The 19,132-nt window shown below is 29.7% G+C and overlaps 1 long non-coding RNA gene across 1 annotated transcript; it reads left to right on the forward strand.

The window, feature by feature from the left end:
* Positions 1–1,923: 1,923 nt before the first annotated feature.
* Positions 1,924–3,725, forward strand: LOC144546507 (uncharacterized). The gene is made up of 3 exons (XR_013508810.1): positions 1,924–1,999; positions 2,568–2,646; positions 3,542–3,725. It is a non-coding gene; the product is annotated as an uncharacterized LOC144546507 (long non-coding RNA).
* Positions 3,726–19,132: the final 15,407 nt, after the last annotated feature.

The following is a 19,132-nucleotide window of genomic DNA, read 5'->3' on the forward strand; positions in this document are numbered from 1 at the left end:
AGGCCGCTTATCACAAAAAATTACACTGATAATATTATAAGAAAAAACTTTTCTCATCCTTCAAAATTATATAAAAAGAGAATTAAATAACATATATGATATTAACTATTTTAATAATTAAGATTATAGAAAATCGTCTGGAATATTTTACATGAAATGTTGTTGAGGGATCCCCTTTCTTTTATTTTTTAATCTAAGATTACAATTCTTTTGGATACTAATATAAGTAACCCAAATAAAAAAAAAAAGATTATGCACGACCCAAGATTATAAATGTTATAATATAAGTTTAATGTGAACAAGGACATATTTCTCGGAATTTTGTTTTTGTAATATTTCTAAAAAAATATAATAAAATACAAAATTGTTTATAATTTTTGAATATTTTTTAAAATGTCCAGACTAGAAAAATTTATGTCGGTCTGGATAATTTAAAATATTTTATTATTCTATAAACCTGCGAAATAAACAACTAATTTTGGGTAATTTAGTGACTCCGAATTAAGACAATTTTTTTTTTTTAAAATGAGATTCCAACGCCAATACTCAAAATTTCTCCTAGAAGCGAGACTTGAAGCCGGCAATACTTGATTATCAACTTTACTATCTATGACTACACTAACTATTATTTTCTTGTTAGAATATATAATTATTGGAATAATATAAGTGTTCAATTAGATAAAGTTGATAAAGTTAAATAATAATATCACGGTAATTATATTTAAAAGAAAATTATTAAGTAAATAGTAATAATTTTCTAATTAGATATTTGATTCTCTCCAATAACTTATTATTAAAAGTTTCAAAACCCACTAAACTGAATTTTATTTTTTTATTTTTTTGCTATTTAAAATCTTACTTTTTATTTATTAAGTGAAACTCTTAATTAGGACTCAAAAATTAGGAGTAGATTTGTGCTTTAAAAATAACATGAGAAAAAAGAGAAACAATGATGCAAAAATATTAATAATTATGCTTTGACGTATCTCATTAGAAATGCATGACAAATAATAAACAAATGGTTGTGTACTCACACTTTATTAATTATATGGAGTCCAATAGTGATTTGTACTAGAAAAGTTCATAGATTTTGTGTGCAACAACTTTTTTAAGTATTATTTCAATTTATTTAATTATGAAATTATTCAATAGACATGTTTTGTATACACACAAATTTCAACTTAATTTTCCTATCTCTTTTCTTCTTCTTTTTTCCTTTTCTTTCACTTTATAATTTTCTTTTCCTATGTTTTCTTAGTAACCACAACATCAAATTGGGCCTGGTCTTGTTTTTGAAAATTAATTCTTGTTTATGGGCCTAAGTTGAGAATATCATTTTCATGATTAGCCATGGGCATGACCTAAGTTAATAATATTATCTAGAAAGTACATTAATATAGCAAACATTTTGTACTTTCTAAATCACAGTTTCATGTTGAAATGAAATGGTCACAAGTAGGGACAGATCTACAGTACACCAGGGAGGGCAGCTGTTGTAACATTCTCCTAAATTTCTTATAAAAATAAATATATATACTATATTGTTTGATTATTTAGTTATATAATACAAATTATATTTAGAAGCTAATATGCATTAAAATGGATATAAAGGAATTTATGTAATAAAACATAAATATATATATATTACTAAAAATTTTATATATATAATTAAAATGGTATATATATATATTAGAATTAATTTTAGAAAGGATTGAGATGTATTAAAAATTTAATAAGAGGTTTCATGTGCAAAATAGCCATCCCTTGTAATTTCAACAAAATAGAGGGGCCTATTAGAAAAATTCCAAGTACATATCACCCAAACCTTTCTTCTTTCCTTGGGCATACCGAATTTCTGTGTGTGTGTTCGGTGGAGAGGTGTGTGTGGCCGAAACCATAGAGAAAGAGAGAAAGAGAGTGAAGTTTGAGCGATAGATCGAGCCGATCGTAGTTTCGAAATCAGAACGACGTTCTCTACTCGATTCTAATCTCTAAATTGGTATAAATTCTATCCTTTGATTTCTTGTAAACCCTTGAATTTCCTTTCTTTGAATTTTGGTTTGAAATTTCAGAATTTGTGTTGAATTGATTGAGTTTAATTCGATTATCGTATCGATTGCGATTATGTTGATTGAATTTTATCATTTGGACTTTGAAACTTGGAACTAGGGTTTTGGGATTTTGGATAATGGGAAATTAAATTGAATTGAGTATTGTGTAGCTCAATTAATCCATTTAGAACTGTTATACTGAACCCTTTGGAAATTATTGCAATCGACACCGATCGAATCGAGTTAAAACCTAAGTAGTCAAAAAAATCTGTGTATTGGTTGCGGGCCGCAAGACTTCTGTTACGGGCCGCAAGCAAAACTTGAAAATTTCCAGAGCCTCTGGATGAAAAACAGAGCATGTTGCGGGCCGCAATGGAAATTCTGAAAAAAAAAAAACGCTGCTCTCGGTCTGGGGTTTCTGCGGGCCGCAAGGAACACCCTGTTTAGCCCTAATTGAGTGTTTTAAACCCTAATTTTTGAAATTCTTGATCTAAACCTAATTAATATTAATAGTAGGTGTTGAATCGGTAAGGCGAGGTCTTTCGGGATCCTTCGAGACGTCTGAACCTTAGGCAGGTGTACGCTATACGCTAAGGTGCGGGATTTCTGGACTTGTCTGATGTTTTATTTTCAGAATTAAATTGTAATTCAATTGACATGTTGAATATTCTTGTTGTTGCATTATATGAATTGTGCATTGCATTGCATACCCTAATATTGTCGAACTCGAATTTCGGTAATCTGATTGACTTGCATATTGGTATTGATTACGTTTGTGTCGATCTATTATGATCTGATCTTAGATGAAAAGTCACCGGAATTGGAAATGAGAAAAATGGTATGTTATGGATCACCAATGTGTGACCAATTTGCAAAACCTGGTGCACGGGTTTTGAGAGGATTCTAAAACTTTAGTCTACCGAGGCTCGCGTAAGTCCCCAAACCGGTTGGGGTAAGGGCAGTATGAAACGAATTGTGAATTGTAGGAATATGGGTGACTAGTGTGAAATGTCGTATGCATGATCCGATGTGATATGCGTTTGAATGGTCGGTTGAGATTATGATTCTTAAAGAATTTTCTGAATATGACTTGTAACTAGAAATTTAGGAAATGGTTAAGCCAAGCACTACCGATGGGTGTCATATACAGTTCAGTAGGGTGGCCTTCGGTAGGTGTCTGGAACCCTACCGTTGTCGACGGGTTTGTGGTACAGCTGGGTGGTACATCGGTAGTTGCTACCAGACTGATTAAAATAATTAAGCCTGATTGTTCTTTGATTTGAAATTCGATTTAATAACTCTTGTGTTGTAATTCATTCGATTATCTGATGTCAGGTATGCATTTATGTTTATATAGTGTTATATATGTGCAATGTGTTGTTAATGATTTCATTTTGAAAATAAAGTTTGATTGCAAGTCCAGGGATTCATTTGTGGAAATTATCGCACTGAGAATTTATTCTCACGCCCGTTGGGTTATTCTTTTTCAGGATCTGGTGCGGCTGATCCGGGAGAGGCACGACAGCCGTAGGTCACCTTGCTACTTAGTTTGGTATGGTATTTGACTAGAGATGTACACATGCTTTTGATGTTATATATTCTCTATGTCATGAACCACTTTTGTACCTGTATGGAATACTGTTCGGTATGACATACTTATCTGTATTGTGTCTGACTTGTATGATATGGTATTTTATTAGAACATGTGATGTGTGTTCGATGTTGGGGTTATTATTTGGGAATATTTTGGGGACATGTTGTGATGTTGGATATTTTTGGGGTTATGTATGATGTGTGCATGTGGGGTATTTTGGGATTATTTTAGATGTAAAAAAAAAAAAAAATTAATCGTAATTGCCTAGTAGGCATACGGGAAACCGTATGTTTACGGCAGGGTACCGGTCGCATTCCGTAGTTGGTGGCTACGGGGTGTGACAGCTGTCTTTCTTGGATTTTGAGTTTTAGTGGTTTTTGGGATGTTCCGATCGACTTTGCCCCCTCTGAAATTTTTTTTGCCTCCCTCTGAATGTTTGAATTATAATTCGGGCTAAATTTAAAGTTAAAATTAAAATTAATTTCTTAAATTATAATTGATAATTAGAATTATAGGTCAGAGAATCAGAAATTACAAGTCAGAGTATTGGAAAGTACAAGTTAAAGCAATGTTTTTTAATCAAATATCTAATTAGTTAATGGATCTAAATCCGATTCAATATTTTTTTATCCCTCCGACGAAAATCCTGGGTCCGCCCCTGATCACAAGTCACTACTACCTTCATAAAAATAAAAATAAAAAATAAAAAAAAACACATGCATCCATTTCGACATAAAATTTCACTTGTTTAGTTCTAATATTTGATATTTCTCATCTAAACCTGCAGCGAATATGTTTTACGGAACTGATCAGGGTTATGAACTATCCTGATATAACCCGTTTATTTGTTAAGTGCCATAAAAAATCCCCGTAACTCAGAAAAATTTCCCCAATTTACTAGTCCCCATGCACCTCTGAGTCGAATCATCTCAGGTAACATAATATTTCGGTTTACATCTCGACCGTTCGATTAGAATCTACCAGCATTATTTATTTCGCCAAAACAGATCTGATGGTCTGGATCAAAACTCAAAATTGGAGTCACTTTAGTGATATGAATTACCCCAATTCCTCGTGTTTGTTTGAAACTACAACAATTATTACCACAATTCACTAAAGCATCCAGTCCTTAACGTATTTTTATTAAATTATTTCCATATCTTCTTTAAAACGTTTAGTGAACATTTTTTGCTCAGAATTCTTTTTTTTCAAATTTCTTGTTTAGTCTTCGTAGAAAAATAATAATTGGGGTCAGATAAATACTTATTAAACGTTGATATATATGTCATTAGTTGGAACTATTTTCTTTATACGATTGTTAATTTGCTCAGGTAAATAGAAAACTATTTTAAATTTTTAAATAATTTTGTATAATTAAAAGTCAACATACAGTTCAACTAGGTTCTTGTACATGTAAAATTGATTCAAATCATAATAGGGAGATAACACAATTTGTAAATACAGTTCAATTTTCTTTATTTCATTTAGCTTTTGTAACAACTTTTGTAAAATCTTCATACTATCGATGTTTGTTTATTGCCTATACATGTATGACTGTAAACATGATGGGTGCGTTTGGATAAAAAAAAACGCTATTCTCAATACAAGGAATAGCTCGGGTTAGCTGCTATTCCGCTATTCCATTGAAATGTTGGGTTAGCGGCTATTCCGAATTTGGGATTAGCATGTTATTCCAAGCTATTCTTTGTTTCATTCAAACGCACCTGATATAGTTTTGGTTTTAATATTGTCTGCTCTAAATGTGTTTAATTATCATTCTTGATGAATTTGTTACCATATTACTATATTTAGACATTCCATTTGTTACCATAGTATCTCCTTCATATTCTAAATTTTAAGTATAAGGTTCTGATATTTGGTCATGTGGTTAATCTTTAAATTTGATTCATGAATTTGATATTCTTAACTTAGGCCTGTGGCAGAATTAATTTTCCAAAACAAGGCCAGGGCCAAGTTGTTGTGGTTACAAATAAAACAAGGAAAAATAAAATTATAAAGAGGAAGGTAAAAGAAAATAAACACTGCTTAGTTAATTGCTCATTTCGGTTGAATAAAATGTATAGGGTCGGGAAATTAAATCAAAATTTATGTATTCAAAACGTGTGCTTTGTAACTTTTTCATAATTCAAGAAATGAATTGATACTTGAAAAAAGTTGTTGCAAAACAATTTCTCATAATTATAGCCTATATCTACTAATTATATGACTTTGTTTGTACAACTCATCACCGTTGAACCTCATATAATGGACAAAGTGTGAGTACATGACTATTTGTTTACTTGGCATGCATTTTTAATGGTACATGTCAAATCCGTAGGTATTAATATTTATGCATCACTATTTCTCTTTATTTTGAAAGCACAAATGAACTCTATCAAGTTATTGAGTCCCAATTAAGAAGATATATCACTTGTTACACAAAAAGTAGGATCCCAAATATAAATAAAGAAAATTACATATATATCATTTTAGTGGTTTTCAAAAGTTCTGATACTAAGTTGTTGGAGAAAATCAAATATCTAATCATAATATTTAATAATAATTTTAATATAAATTTTGGTAAATATGTTTGTCGTTGAAAGATTCTGAATTAGTTATATGTATTCAAATTTGTAGCATTTATATTGATCTAGGTTTTAAATTGAAGAATTCTTAATCTAAATATTTGAATCTGAATTTTATATATATTTGATAAATGGCAGGCTAGACTGTCATTTTTTAGGTAAATCAAGAATTCAAGATTTATTGAAACAATTCTAGAATCTAGAAACAAATTAAAGAATAAGACCTATTAAGTCGATTCTATTCCAAGCCGTATGCATATTAACTCCGGCCTAACATGAAGAAAAAGTGAAAGTTAATGTAACTGAACTTTTTAAAGCCCTAAAATTAAGTGAAATTGAAATTGAATGTAACTGAACTTTTTTAACAATAAAAAAACCATGACATTCAAAGTTTCGAAGCCACAATCAAACTCAGCCAATTATGAAATGCTCTGTAAACTTCAAGTGTTGGAAAAATATATAGATTTTTGTTTCATCAGAACAAAAACTGAATAAAAGAAAAGGCAGAAACATATGAAATATGAAAGAAGTATTACAAAGCTTAAAAGTTTTCTTAAATTAGGCCAACACCATATGTTTGTGCTTTTAGTTGATTTACTAAACACATTTATTAATGCACCTTTTTATTTATTACATAGTAGAAGTATAATTATACAAAGTAGCCTGACAATCCAAAATCTAAAATCAGACTAGTGAACCAGTTCAGTATATAGTAGAAAAAAAGTCAGACACAGTGAACGTCCAAAATCGTAAAATTATGCACAATGTTAACTATATTGCTTGACAGCACTGCTACTGGAATCAATCTACCAGTAAAAGTGCAAATACCAATTCCATAATTTTTATCCTGATTAGTGTAATCCAAGGATAGACCTCCACACTAATCCTGCACACACTCAACTTGCCCAAAATTCAAACTCCGTTGGAAAGAAAGAAAGAGGGTTTAGGGTTTAAACCCAGCCTCCATTCCTAGATCTTCAGTGCAAAAAATTCAAGGTAATTTGTTTAATTTGTTATAAAACAATAACTTAGGGTTTAAACTCGTTTACCAAATCGAACTGACATGATCCTGCATGCCATCACAAATTTATTAAAAATATTATTTGTGCATATCTCACGGTGATGGTAATTTTTTTTTTATAAGATAGATGCTAAACATGTTACTTAAAATAAGTAATTATACTTTTGAAAAGAAAAATTAAAATTAAACAGTTTGTATAATTGATTAATATATAACAAAAATTTATAATTAGTGAAGTTTTAAAATTGTGCATTAATTAATACAGGACCATACAAATTTATGGCTTAATTAAACCTTTATGTCAATTAGACATTTTAAATTAGAACATGATTATATTGATCTTTAGGAAAATTATGACACTAACAAATATATGTCATGTTAGCTATATTATAAAAATCTACTTAAATAATTAGTAGCTAATTTTGCACATCATCTTTGGTAAGTAAAGTCACGTAGTAAAAACACTAATTAATACATTTTCTTTAGGGTCCTGCAATTTTAGATCTCACCGTTCATTTTTTTTTTTACATTCGTGCAGATAAAACAATTGTCGCGCGTTCTAAAAATGAATGGTGAAATCTGAAATTGCAGAGACCCTGTGATTCTTTGGAATCGCAGCAGATTTATTTCCATAATTCATACATAGGGCTGTTCCACTTGTTAGCGGAACAAATATCAAACAACCTTAATTTTCCAGTCTTGTCAGAATCTGCATGTTTCAATAAAAAAAAAATTAAAAAAAAACTGATGTTAATATAATTACAGGACTGGAATACCATAGTTAAGCTACCAATGCAACCCATCCTCATTTCATGGCTTCTTGAATAAAAGAATTTGTGAAAAAATTAGGAAAAAAGTGTGTGTGTGTGTGTGTGTGTGTGTGTTTCTCTGAAGAATGTTTCATAGCATCTATATATTTTATAAGGGTACTGAAGGTACTTTGGCAATCTAAAGCAGACAGGTGTATCAGGATACTGATCTTCACTTGTTGGAAACAAACTCATATTTGCAACTTACACCCAAAAAATTCATAAATTTTGCAAATAATGTGTATCCAAAAGCACTTTTCTCTCCCTACCTCCTGAAAATTCAATTGAACTAAAAGTATAACCAGTTGGATTTAAAATTTGTCCAAAACTATATTGACATATTATAAAGCAATCCAGCTGAGTCAATTGAAAGAATAATTTAATATTTGTTAGTATGACTTAATCATTTTCCAGTTCCCCTCTGTTTTTTTGCAATTTGGTACAGAAAGTTTTAGTTTTCTACTCTGCAATTGTATGTGATTATCTAAAATAAGTTCTTCTTTAGTTGGAACAGGCTTATTTAGAAACACTATTACAGATTATTCCTAAAACCGAATAGGTTTTATTGGGGCTCAATATTTTCATTTACAATTGAATTGTGCTACAGTACTGTCTTGGTGCCAAAGCATTCAATTTTGATCTGGTACAGGTATATATCAATAAACTCTGGTTCCAAACCTATGCTGCCATATAGCAGATTTACCAGTATCTGCATTTTTGCAAGATGTCTCTTCCAAGCAATTATTTTCCTCTTTATCTTCCCCTGTGTTTCCTGGCACGCGTTCATCAACTGTGGGTCCTGTCTTGTCCACCTTTTTTACATGCAAATCAGAACTATCCTTTGATGTTGTTGTGAAATAAATTGATAAAAATATTTACAGTGAAGGATTTGTATAAACAGGTAAATGTGACAATTACAGTCCTGCTCCTGTGGAATTATGTTTGATTGGGCATTGCAATTTACAAGACTAGTTATATCTGGTACAAAATGTAAGCGTAGGTTTAGAACCAAATCAAAATTGAATGATTTAGTAAATTTATTTGGTTTTAGGAATAATCAGTAATAGCGTTTCTAAATAAGCCTATTCCAATTAAAATTTTGGAGAATCAAATACAATTGCAAATTAGAAAACTAAAAGTTTATGTACCAAGTTGCAAAAACAGACTAAGCTAGCATATTCTCTATTCTTTTGATGTGATTCTTTTCAATAAAAATAGTATAAAAGAAAAGAGAACCTTGCAAGTTGCAATACCCTAAACCCTCACCATTAGCACCTGAAGGAAACATTTGAACAGAGCTGTTTTGGCTTCATGCAGCGCACAACCATATACAGCACTGTTTTGATTATAGAGTATATGGCCTGCATGAAGTCAAAACTACTCTGTTAAAATTTTGCTCGTAATAGGAGGAGGAGAGAAAATTAGAGGAGGGAATTATATGTTAATTAAGTAAACAATGTTAATTAATTAAATAATGGAAAGAGATTAGGTTAGTTTTATTCTAACCCTAAAGTAACTCAAATTTTGAGGTTAGATCAGTACCGTCAGAAACCTTTAATATTTGTGTTGGTTCTGATCGGACAGACCCGATATACACTCAAAATTTGAGTTACTTTAGAGATGAATTCGAGCTCAGGGAGCAGGCTTCTGGTTCTCGGGACTCTAAAGTAACTCAAATTTTGCTTTAAGATATGTGCAGATGAATTATTTTGAAATTAATTTTAAGAATCTTGATGCGAATTGAACGGTACGATCAAGCATCCGTTGGAATTCTTCTGCGTTCTCTGTGTTGTAGCTGACGACGAGGTAGGAAATCATATAACGCAGTGGCCCAATAAAGACCATTGCAGAGGTCTCAAATAGAGAATTCGGTTCCTTTTTTTTAATTTTGCACGAATCTCAAAGCACAATAATACTAGTCCACTGTGCTATTTCGAATATGCAAAGTTTTTGAGTTAATCTAAAATTCTAACATGCCTGAAAAGATACGCGTTCCCAAATAGAACCGGTATTGTTTTTCTTAATTAAATAATTAGGTCGCCCATCACAAAAAAAAAATTACACTGATAATATTATAAGAAAAAACATTTCTAATCCTTCAAAATTATATATATAAAAAGAATTAAATAATGTATTTGATATTAACAATTTCATTAATTATAGTTATAAAAGATTGTCTTGAATATTTTAAATGGAAATGTTGAGAAATTTTCTCTTTTTTTCTTTTTTTAATTTAGGTGTACAATTCTTTTTTATACTAATTTAAAAACCCAAATAAAAAAATTTAATACTGCCAAAGATTATAGATGTTATAATATATGTACAAGTGCACAACCGACATTAACAGTGCTTAACACACTTTTACAATTTATTTTTAATATTCCTAAAAAAATATAAAAAATACAAAATTGTTACGCCTTCAACTAAAAATAAAATTATTTTCATATAAGAACTTCAACACCGATTTCCAAAATTATTTATTTTACTAGAAACGAGATTCGAAACTCGCAGGAACTTTTGGTTATCAATTTTGATACCTACTACGACAATGACAATAATTTGTTGGTATAATTTAAGTGTTGTATTAGATAAATTAAAATAAAATAACACGGTAATTAAATTTTTAAAAATAATATTAAATTAATAATATTAAATGTAGTAATTAGATATTTGATTCTCTCTAATAACTTAGTATCAAAACTTAATTTCCAAAAACACTAAACTGAACAGTGATGTTTTTTTTTTTGTTATCTAAAATATTTATTTTTATTTAACAAATAAAGCTCTTAATTCGAGAAACAGCGATGCAAAAATATTAATAGTTACACATTTGACATATATCATTAGAAATGCATGCTACATAAACAAATGGTTGTTTACTCACACTTTATTAATTATATGGGGTCCAATACTGATGAGTTGTACTAGAAAAATTCATAATTTTTTATGCAACAACTTTTTAAATATTATTTCAGTTCATAAAATTATGAAAGTATTCAATAGGCATGTTTAGCATACACATAAATTTTGACTTAATTTCCCTCTCTCTTCTCCTTTATAATTTTTTTTATATGTTTTCTTAGTAACCAAAACATCAATTTGGGCCTGGCCTTGTTTTGAAAAATTAATTCTGGTTCATGGGCCTAAGTTGAGAATATCATTTTCATGATTAGCCATGGGTATGACCTAAGTTAATAACATTATCCATAAAGAGTAGAATAGAAATGAGAGTTAAATAGACTAAAATATTTAGTAACATATTTAGTAAGGATGACAATCAAACACACGTAGAGCACATAATACTAAAATCCATATATATGTTCACATTGTGTTTAATGAAGTCTGATATAAATAAAAATTAAATAGATATAAAAAATTAAATTTAGAGTTAGAATATGTCATTAGGATGGAATTAAATTTTAATATGAAAAATGATCTTATAATTATTTTTAAACTACAAGCATATTTAGAGGCGTTGGGGTAACTTTGAGAGTTTTTGATATTTAGAGGAGGGAATACATAATTTCATAGTTTAGAGGGTATATGTGAAATAGAAACCAAAAAAAAAAAAAAAAAAAGGAGGAGGTAACAGATTAGTTTAAGTAAACAATGTCTAATTTTTTATATAATGGGATGAGATAAGGTTAAGGTAATGTTACCTCATTTTCTTTTTTTGAAATGATTTGGTAGAGGCTACCAAGTTTAATTGCATTAACAAAAAATTAAACAGTACAAAATTTTTGTTGCTGCTACACCACATAACACCTCAGAAACCTACGGCATACCACACACATCCCACCCTCTATATCAACTACTACATCCACCAGCAGCAAACAAAAAGATAGAAATGACAAATGAAAATATACAACAAGAATTAAAAAGACATCATTTAAATACAGAGACTGCCTCCTCTGTGATTCATAGCTCCCAAAAACCGCTCAGCCATGTTTTAACCACAACTGACACTCTTCATACACTCTATTCGCCAAAATTCTCGGGTCTAAACGCGTTCCTCCAAATACCACGTTGTTTCTTTGCTTCCACAGTGCCCATAAAGTGGCCACAAAATGCACCACCCATTCATTCCCCTTTCTTCCTATGGCCGCGCATTCCTCTCAAGGCTTCCCAAATTTCAGTAACTGATCCGCGCGGCTGCATGAGCATGGATGACATCAAAAACCAAACATGAGTTGCATACGGGCATAAATAAATCAGATGCGCTGCTGATTCAGTTGGACAGTTATTACACATGCGACAATGTAACTCAGCATGCATGCTTCTCCTTTCCATAACCTCATGAGTAAGCAGCTTGTCTCATCATTGCTGTTGAGTGTTAGCAATTGTAAATCTTCATTGTCAGGTGCCAGAACATGTGAGATAGAGAAAGCATCGGCCAGAGAGATAGTTGGCTGCACCGGCCTTTCCTAGCCTGGCCCTAGTCGTGCCAAGGCCAAATCCGATCATGTGTCATACCAGTAGGAAATGCTTACGCCAGAGCCGAGATTCCTCCTCTTACCATACCCTAATGACCTCATTTTCACCATTGCCAAGATTCCTCCTCTGTCCCCTCTCTCTCTCTCACCATACCCTTGCTGGGGACAGAGGTCAGATTAAATCAGGACCGTCAGATACCTTTAATATTCGTACTGATTATGATCTAACGGTCTGGATCTGAAATCAAAATTTGAGTTACTTTGGATATCCAAATTCAGGAGGCCGAGGGTTTTGTTTGTCGGGACTCGAAAGCGGAACTTGTAGCGTCACTCAAACCAAATTTGGTTCGATAACGGTCTAAGTTTTTCGATCTGCTTCAAGATTCGTGCAGATCATTATTTTACGATTGGTTTTGTTATGGTAGCGATCTGGCATCCATTATAATTTCTGCGAGTTCATCCTATATATGTAAAAGCTGATAAGAGGTTGGAGATCTTATAATGGAGGTATAGTGGTGTTTATCGGGTCTTGTTTAATTAGTTTTATACTAAAATGAAAGAGTTTAATTTAACAGTTAATTTTTCAAAACAGTTTAATTGTAATGGTTTGATTTATTTTTTAAAACCGATTTAATAGATTGGTTTAGAAACTTTAAAACCGGTTAGATCAAACTGATCGAAATTTTCACACCCATCATCCGTCCGAACCAAACATTTTAAAAATTATGACAAAATTTATACTATTTGGCTCGTTTAAAACCGGTTAAACCGAACCAAACAAATTGTTTAAATCCATCTTTTAAAAAATTCAAAAACTTAATACAAAAATTGTTTATTTTTATTATTAATACCCTATTTCAGTTCAACTAAACAAATCTAAATTTACTTCAGTTTGTTCGCTTTAATTCTTATTCTATTTCGGATCGGTTCGATTCAATTTGATTTCTAAAAAGTAAAAACCAAATAAAATTTTAATTTGCTTATTTTAATTCAGTTCGAACTAAATCAAACGATGAACACCACTAAATGCAGTGGCTTGCTACATAAGGTCCAAATAGAAGACGATAAATTTTTTTTTTTCTAAAATAAATAATTGGGTCGGCCATCACAAAAAATTAAACTTATAATATTATAAAAAAAAAACCATCCTCATCCTTCAAAATTGTATATACAGAAAAATAAATGACATATATGAAATTAAATATTTTATTAATTAAGATTACCAACAATCGTTTAGAAATTTTTTATTAATATTAAGGATCTTTTGAAGTTACTAATCTAAAAAACCGAAATAAGCTAGCCCAACAATTGACAATGGTTTCGTGACACATTTTTCAAGTTGCCAAAAACATGATTAAGCTATTTTTTTATTTTCTTTATAAACATAATAAGAGAACCCAAGTTGTTAAAAAAAATATATAATGGTTGAAAACTCGTAATTAATGAATATGTATGGTATCAAATTATCCAATTTTTATACGTGTCTCACAGTACGTGCAAACGAAATAGACTTAATAACAATCGATCCTAATTGCAAACTATATATTATCACTTATTTTACAAAATTATTTTATAAATTTATATAATACATTTACCAAAACAAAATGATTATCAGATGATAAAAGAAGAATATTGTTAAGTTAATTGTATGAAATATAGAAAATAGATACTTGATTTTCTCTAATAACTTAGCATCAAAACTTCTCCATCAATTAACTGAACGGTAATGTTTTTTTTTTTTTTTTGCTATTTAAATTTTTTATTTTATTTAAAACTTGAAAGAGTACATTTGTGCTTTTAAAACAACATGAATAAAAAACAAAGAAACAGTGATGAAAAAATATTAATAGTTACGCATTTGACATATATCATTACAAATACATGCCACACAAACAAATAGTTGTGTACTCACACTTTATTAATTCTATGGGGTCCAATAGTGAGAACCTTGTACTAGAAAAGTTCATAACTTTTCTGCGCAACAACTCTTTTGAGTATTATTCAGTTCATCGAATTATCAAATTATTCAATAGGCATGTTTTGCATACGCATAAATTTTGACTTCATTCTCCTATCCCTTTTCTTCTCTTGATAATTCTCTTTTTCTTTTATTATGTTTTTTTAGTAATCACAACATGAATTTGGGCCTGGCCTTGTTTTAGAATATTAATTCTAATCATGGGCCTAAGTTGAGAATATTCCATAATTAGCCATGGCCCATGGTCATGACCTAAGTTAATAATATTATCCATAAAGATTAGAACAGAAATGAGAGCTAATTTGAATCCAAATCCATACCATATATGGTAACATATTTAGTAAGGATGACAATCAAAAACATATAGAGCACATAGTACTAAAAACCATATTATGTTCACATTGCGTTGAATGAATTCTGATATAAAAATTCAAATTAAACAGATATTAAGAACTCAATATTGAGAGATGGGGTTTGAATATGTCATTAGGATGAAATAAAATTTTAATATGAAAAATGATCTTACAATTTTTTTTTTAACTACAAGTATATTTTTACAAGAGGAGGATTCAAATGCCTCCATTTTTTGTGCCTCTATCATGCCTCCATTTTTAAAAACTTAAATAACTCAAAGTTTAAAACTTAAACGTCAAAATAAAACTGTTAGATGTGATCTATGTTATTTTCTCTATGTGACCATAAAAAATTATCACATTTTGATTTTTCTTTTATATGAATCAATAAGTTGAAAAATCAACGTCTAGAATTTATCCACATTAGTATACATTTTTACAAGCTCAAGATGACAACCGAAACAAAGTTGAAATGCCATAATTTTTTACATGTGTATAGATAAAATGATATAGTTCGTATTTAACGGTTTTATTTTGAATTTTAAGATTTAAATTTTGAGTTATTAAAGTTTTTAAAAATAGAGACATCATAGAGGCATTTGAACCCTCCTCTTTTTACAATTTATTATTTTATAAATGATACTAAAGGTGACATTTTCTATCATACTATGCTAACCAAAATTTTCTGTGAAATGCTTTTTGAGATCAAATTAAGGAGCATCATCCAATTTTATCACATAACAACAACATCGTCAATAATATTGTTGACTTTGAGTAGATCATTTTTATTATCTATTTTTTTAGTAATTGAAAACACACAAAATTTTGAGCAAGAATGTATGTCAGTATCAAATTTTGAGTAGAACTGAAGGTAAAAAATGTTAACAAATTAGTTTTAAAACATTTATTTTTCATCCGACTTTACACTAAATCAATTTAAAAATTTATAAAGTTGACATGTAAATGTAGACTGATTTCAATAATTTAAATTTATCGTTTGATGTTAGTCCAATAAATTTTAAAATTAAACTTATTCAAAGTCTTAATCAACTTAAAAACATACCAGTTATATATTTTAATATAATATATACCAATGTATTTTATAACTGGTATATATTTTAATATATAGAAATATATTTGATAAAGTCAGCGATTCAAACTGATGTCAATATGTCATACTTCTTTTAGTTTGATCAGTTGTTGGTTTTGCTGCTTTCTTTTCTGTATTCTCACAGTGACAGCTTTAGATTTTGCTTTATAGGGATTGGTGGAATCTCTTTTTTCTTTCATTCATCCAAAAGCAGAAAGAATTTTCATCATTTCTGCCAAGAAAAACTGACCTTAATTGGTCAGAGACGACAAAGCATGTGCCTCAAACAGAATATCTGCAGTCTCATCTTATTCTCATTCTATTCACTTCCTATCCAGCAAGAAAAATGGAATTTGTTTTCTAAATATCAGTAGGATCTTTTGTGTGTTTATATATGTGAGCATTGGTGATATAATTTTGACAATATTATATATTAATTAAAACAAAACCATGTATGCAAATTAATTAATTCTCAAGTTTTGATAATTATAAATTGCACGCTAGGCACATATAACACTAATCGGGAGCGAAATCAAAAAATTGAGAAAGGAGGGCTGGATAAATAAGTGTTATGTAATTTAATTTAATGAGGAGGCTTAATTGTATGTATTTTTTTAATTAAAAATAGAACCTTAAAATGACAAATTTGAAATTTTTTAATAAAAAATAGAACCTTTCCCTCTATCTATTTCTACCTTGACACTAACTCCTTAAGAGTTATTTGGCAACCATAGTAACAATATACACGAATAACTCGTGAATAATTCGTGTTTTATTTGTTTTTTTGATGTTTCCGAACCAAACTCCGAATAAAACACAAAAAAATGTATAATATGTTTTATTCGCGAATAAAATGCGAGTCACAAATTATTCGTGAGGAAAATGGAAAAACAAATTATTTTTATTTTTTTAGAATTTTTTTTAGGGGGTTTTCTTTGGGTTTTTTTTTTTTTTGCTTCTATATTATACCGAATCATTCCCGGATTATACCCGAATCACAATTTTTTGACCCCGTTGAACTGAAGCAAAACTATTTGTTTATCACTATGTTGGCAACTATGCATGTATCAATGAGATATTACACATGTATGTATATATAAGTGAAGGCAACAAGAGATCCCAAATTAGTGATAAAAGGATTAATTCTTTATACCAAGTCAACATCACAGAATCATATGGTCTTCTCCTCCTTTGCATGCTCATTCCCACATAACAACCCCACAATTTCTATATCTCCTAGGTTTTAGCACCTTTCAGCTAACATGTGTAGATTGTAGGCCCATCATGACTTCAAAATCAAGTCTTTCTTTGCATATAGGCTATAGATGCCTTCAAACCAAATTTTGTGATTAATTTTGTGAAATTGAAGAACCATACATATATAGATATTTTATTAGAATATTTGACTATTTAAGGGTTGAAAAATTTAGTGTAGTATAATTTTATTTTATAATAGAAATTAAAAAGTAATGATACGTATAAAAAAATATAAAATTTAATGGACAAAATTACAAATTTTAATTTATAGGAGAAGCTTAGCCTCTTTTTCTCCAGTACTACCATTGGTCTATGTATTTCAATATTTTCGTCTCATACACAATCAACATGAAAACATAAAATTAAAAAATAAATTGAAATCAACGATTCAAATTCTTTATGTGAAATCGAGATAATATTTTTTTAGTCCAACTAGCTTATAATTTTAACGAACTCATCATAATTTTACCAGAGTTCTAAATAGCTAGCTATAGCAGTGCAATAGTCGTGCTATAATTTTATTCAGACTTTAAAAATCTTTACGCTATCAACTACATTCTTTTTAACAGGGTTCTAATTAATTAAATAGATGATAGCTATGTAATAGTTACATTATATTTTTTTTTTTCGGATCTTAAAAGCCATGACGTAATAATAGCTATTTAGAACCTTACATTTTACTCATTTCTCAAATACTAATTAACACATGTATGTATAAGGAATTAAATTAAACTCCACATACGCTATATATCCATAACTAGCTAGCTAGTATGTAGTATCTACCATGCATGCACCAATAATTAATTAACTTTCCTAAATTACCGTTCCTTTATCTCCACCTCAAATCTCTCTGCCTAATGCCTAGCTCTTCTATATATCTACAGTTCCATTAATTAACGTGCATATTTACAATGCATATTGTCAAAATCATCATTAATTATATATTTTTGCCATAAAAGATTTCTCAAAATTATCATTCTAATTAATTGTCAAGCAATCACTGCATGATTTTTTTTTTTTCAAATATATATGATCATGTAGTATCTCTATCATCAGCCAATAAGTATTGAAAAAAAAAGTAAAGTACAATGAAAAACATATACATTACTAAAAAGCATATACAACTATACAAGCACAATGAAAATTTGTAGCAGGTGCCTTTTGATGTTTTCTTTTCAAGGCCAAATCATTTCCCTTGGAAAAAAAAATGATCTTTTGAATACTCCGAGATATATATAACTTTTTACAACATTAAGACTGTGACAAAGGGAATAATATCCAAAATCATCAACATTGAACCAATATAATATCAATATATAATGTTTTATTTACTATAGTTGACCAGATGTGACATGTTGAAAAGGTTAGCAAAAGAAAAAAAATGTATAAATCCTTTTATTTGACCAAGAAAACATGCATCATTTATGCCTGTATGGCCCAATATGGCTTTTTTGGAAAGTCTGTCTCAGTCTCGTTCCTTTTGCTAACATCAAAATTAATTCTCTAATAAATTTATTTTTTAGATGAGTCATGAGGTCAGTAGTTATAATTGCTTCTGATCAGTAAGTTTGAGGGGAAAAAAATCTGTTGTTATTCCAATCACAACCTTTGATTTGCAGTGCTATAGTATTTTCGGACATTGAACGTTAAACTATCAGATAAAAGTGTGCTATTTTCAGCTATGACCGCTATAGTTGTAATAGTGATCCGCTATCTGCGCTACATACTATGTGTTATAGCGTACGATATGCTACATAGACTTTTATTTAAAGGCCCAAACTGAAAATTTATTTTAAAGATCAATTTATGCTATGATACTTAGGTTTTTTTAATAGAAAAAAATATATAGTTTATTCCATGATACTTAGGTTTTTTTTAATAGAAAAAAAAATATAATTTATGCTATGATACTTAGGTTATTTTGAATGGAAAAATATAGATAGTTTATGATATGATTAGGA

Source organism: Carex rostrata, chromosome 29, assembly GCF_964058835.1.
Source record: "Carex rostrata chromosome 29, lpCarRost1.2, whole genome shotgun sequence".
NCBI classification, from domain to species: Eukaryota; Viridiplantae; Streptophyta; class Magnoliopsida; order Poales; family Cyperaceae; genus Carex; species Carex rostrata.